Genomic DNA, 4,593 nt, shown 5'->3' on the forward strand with positions numbered 1-4,593 from the left:
CTATGAAGTGCCTTCTAAAGAGGATTCTTAGACACCCTTTAGGGCTGTGCTTGTGGTCATCATCACTTATATCTATGTTAGCCCATTCTGACATTCCTTTTCACACATGCATACTACAGTCTTGGCCTTTGCTTCCAAAACCTTCGAGGACCAAGACACAATATAAGATCAAAATTGGAGACAAAATTAATATTTATACTCACAGACTTGAGCAAAAAGCTCTCAAACCAATGGGTAAATGCCATCCTTGCAACTGTGGAATATCCCAATTAATATTGCTTCCCGGTATTCTGTGTACGCACTGGACAGTTCCATAGCTGAAACATGGGCCTGTGCTCTTTGGGTAATTGTGGTGTTACAGTTCCATAGCTGAAACATGGGCCTGTAGCAGCTCTTTGGGTAATTGTGATGCTTCTGGGATTTCCTAGAGCATATCAGCTTTGTTGCAGGCTATTTCAAGAATCCAGTCCTACGTTTTCCCTCAGGATGTTGCTTTCCATGTAGTGAGGGAATGGGGGAGATTTTCATGAGGCCTCCCACTCCAGCTGTAGGCTGTGATCATACACACTAAATAATCCACTTTCAATGCCCTTTCCAGCTGGATGTTACTGTGTGAACTGGAAAATCCAATTTGAAAGTGGATTATTTAGTGCGTGTGATTGCAGCTGTAGAGTAGTTGATGTCTCCAATTTGGTTCAATTGCTCAATTCCTTTTTTAACTCCTTGCAGCATATACGGTGCAGTATCAGGTTTTTTTTACTTTAGTATTGCACCACGATCTAGAAGTCAGTAGTGGGACTATGAAAATGGAAGTGTCCATCTACTGGTATCTCCTGTGCCTCACAACAGTTACATCTTTTGCCTGAAGTTTACAAAATAGTGAAGACACAACCAAGAGAGAGCCCTGTCAGCTCTGATGCAGTGGCTGAAAAGTCAGCATAAACTGCATGAAGATCCATCTGCTCTGTGTAAGTGCCACCCAATTTTTCAGTTACCAGAACCATCAATACTAAATACCTCAGTTGTGAATCAGCAGCAGACGTAAGCCACTGACGTAGAAGCATGAGACCCAGTCACTGTTGTAACAGAGTAAGAACAAAATCAGAAACATCAGCCTAAAGTAGGCAAACGGAGAGCCACTCCTCCACCCTCAGGCCTGTCCTTTGGAGTGCTATGTTTCCCTATCTGTTTTGGCAGGCCCAATCCCATTACCACCAGAACCAATTATAATAGGCAATTTAGGCTGCGGTCACACGGAACATTAGCCACGCTACAGAGACGGAAGATAGGCGGATTTTCCAGGCGCGATCACACCACCACATCTGGGAAGCGTAGAGCTCCCGTGCCGAACCCGAGGCTTCCCGCCGAAGATGCGGGGTAAAAAACTAGTTTCTGGAAACCGCGGGGCAAGGGCAGGTGCCTGATCGCGTTTCTGGTGGAATCCTGTGGCATCCGGCGCCCGCCCATGTCCCGCCACGAACAAGGTTTTTTTTCCAAGTCTCCACAGGATGCGCACAAGCGCCCAACGGCACATGTGCACAAAGAGGCCCCCTCCCACTTCAGCCAGTTAGAGCGGCTGTGACGAGGGGGCCCACCTCCCCCTCCATTGGCTATGCCTTGGAGCTCTGTTGGGGTCCGGAAGCGTCTGTCGCCCTCTCCGGTAAGCCCACAACCCACCTTCGGATGTGCAGATACGATTGCTCAGTCATGCGTATGCACAAATTTCAGTTTTTAAAAAAAATCCAGCCCATTTGCCATGGAAGCGGTGCCTAGCGATTGCTGGTGTGATCACGCCGCACCACTTTGCCGCGCTGCAGGATGGTCATGTGATCGGCACCTCCCCCCTAAACACGGGACCTCAACGGGACGTCTGATCGTGCAACCGTGCGTTATTTTGCTCCGGGGCAAACAGCCACGCTTCCCCACACACATTTTCCTGCCTGTGTGACCGGGGCCTTAGTAGATCATCCTAAATCACATCCAAATCCTGGGAACACCATCAGATGACAGGATTCAGTCCCTAGATGTTCATCTGATAGCATTTTTCTTGAAGACCAGTTGGAAGACTCCCCATGGGATAGTCTCCACTCAAGGCATCTTCACCCAACGCCCCCAAGGTCTCCTGAGGATAGATTCCTATCCCAGTCACAATACCCTTGGCCCTTCAGCTGTTCAACACCCGAATCCTCGAGCCAGCATTGACAGCCTTGGCTTTTTTAATATATTTATCCTCGAGATAGGTTTTGAACAATCTCTCCTTGGTATCTTGCTAGGGGAAGTGTAAAGTTACCACACAGATTGGAATTGGTACTTAGAGGCTGTCTACCAACACTGTTCACCCCACGCTTCTGTGAGCTTTTGACGCTAGCAGTTGCCTTGGATTTTATAACATGGCCATTGGCACTGATCCTCAATCCAGTCAGCTCCAGTCTCTTGCCTGGCACTTGGGCACTCCTTCACAACCCTTGGCCCCAGTGGCAATACACACTACTCCACTTGCATCCAAACTGGCTACCACACTGTTGGTACCATCACTTGCCAGATGTTTGGAGACCTCAGTGCCCAACTTCTGATGCCCAAAGAATTGCCATCATCTCAGCTGTGTACTTGGGCTCCGATCCCCCCCTAATCGATGAGGGACTCACAAAAGGAACTTGATTACACCTCAGACTCTGAAATGCAAGGCAAAGCTTCAGATTCTTCTCTCGACCCATTAGAATCTTCAGGACCTCGTTGTTAGCCTTGTGGGTGTCAATGAACAGATGACAGCGGCATTACTCCTGTTCCCTGCTTTGCTCCAGATGCCAAATGATAACTGACAGAAAACCTTCCACATCTACAGACATTACAGAGCCTGTCCAAGTAACAGCAAGTGGATACAACTTTGTCTATCCTCCCCCAAAATTCCATCATGGTGGATACTTCCCAGAGGAAAGGGAGAAAAGCACCCCCTTTAGGCACTTATGGATAAGTGAGGGGGGAGGACTCGGGATAGCATGGATAGAAAGTTCTACTGGTGGTTTGTGCTGCTCCTGAAAGTAGCCAATGTAAGAGAACATAAGAGATGTCAATGTTGGATCAGGCCAAAGGCCCATCCAGTCCAACACTCTGTGTCACACAGTGGCCAGAAATACCAGTGCGATATAACAACATGTCCATCATTAAAATCTTTCTTCGTTCACAATATACCCTTCCCCCCCCCTTCATTCTCCCTCCCTCTCCCATGGCTTCCCGCAGTGCTCCCACCCCCTTCTTATCCTACTTCTTGTCTATTATTTCTCTTAAGACAAAACTTTATAAGTAACATTTTCTTTAACTACTATCAGTACATATTCATCTATATAGGTAACATTTCTTTTAACTATCATCATATACTCGACTATTTCCAGAATCCTCTGTTCTTAATTCTTAATAATTATCAAAACAAAGTAAATTATTCTTAACATCCCTCTATGGAAGAGATTTCCCTGGCTCTTCACCATCTTGCAGACACCAAAGAACTGGTGGTAATCTTCCAGAGCAAAGCTTTGAACCTTACCAAGAAGCAAATTATCGTTCTTGCCCTGAGGCTGACTGCAGTCTCAAGAATATGCCCACTACTGTTGCTCTAAGGCAGCACAGCTAGATGTGCCCACTGCACTGATCCCAGAGGCTGTCAATGATGGAGGACTTTCCCTCTGAAGGAGAAGACCTTTTTCAGCAAGACGGACAATAGATTGGAGAAAGTCCAAAAGTTAAACTGTTTGCTCCATCCGTGGGCCTTGCAACTACCACAAACAAGACACAGAAGCAATGCTTAAAATCCTGTCTTTTGACCAGATCGTTCTGCTGTTCGTTGGATCCTTTCTTTGCAATACTGTGCAGCAGACCCTCCTTCCCCAAGGCTAAGTTTACTGCTAAGTCCCCTGAGGCATCTGAAACCGCCGAAGTGTCTTTGGTGTCTCCCCCCTGCCCGCTCGCCTGCCCACCTTTCCTCACTAGCTATCACACACTCTCATCACTATGTGCCAGCATGGGAAACTATAATGGCATCTGGGTCCTGATCGTCATCAAGTTGAGTCACACAAGTTGGACTCACTTCACCCATTCAACATATTCAAATGTAATTCTCCAACACTTTCTCCTTGAGACTGACTCCTAAATGAACAAGGCAAGAGAAACAGCACAACTCCCCCAAAGGGGTCTAGGGGTCAACTGCCAGTATTGCACCATCCCAAATAAATTTGGAAGCCTTCCTGTCCAAGATCTCAAAGGGGTCAACAGATACGTCAGTCCCAAGAAGTTCAGGATGGTGACCTTCATATTTATGCTATCTTTATATCTGGAACTTGGTTAACTTCTATGAAACTCAAAGATACCCACTTCTGCATCTCCATTTAACCACAACATTGCAAATGTATACCTTTGGCAGTGGGATATGCTCACAAACACTGACTTGAGGATCTTCGTTAAGTGGATTACTGTGATTGCAGCACATCTTGTCACCAAGAGACAACCATCTCTGCATAGACTGGTTGATCACAGCCTCCTCTACCAACATTTATTTATTTAGATTTACTAGGCCACCCTTCCCTACAAGTAGGGCTCAGGACA

This window comes from Gekko japonicus, unplaced genomic scaffold (genome assembly GCF_001447785.1).
Source record: "Gekko japonicus isolate JY-2015 unplaced genomic scaffold, Gekko_japonicus_V1.1 scaffold1045, whole genome shotgun sequence".
NCBI classification, from domain to species: Eukaryota; Metazoa; Chordata; class Lepidosauria; order Squamata; family Gekkonidae; genus Gekko; species Gekko japonicus.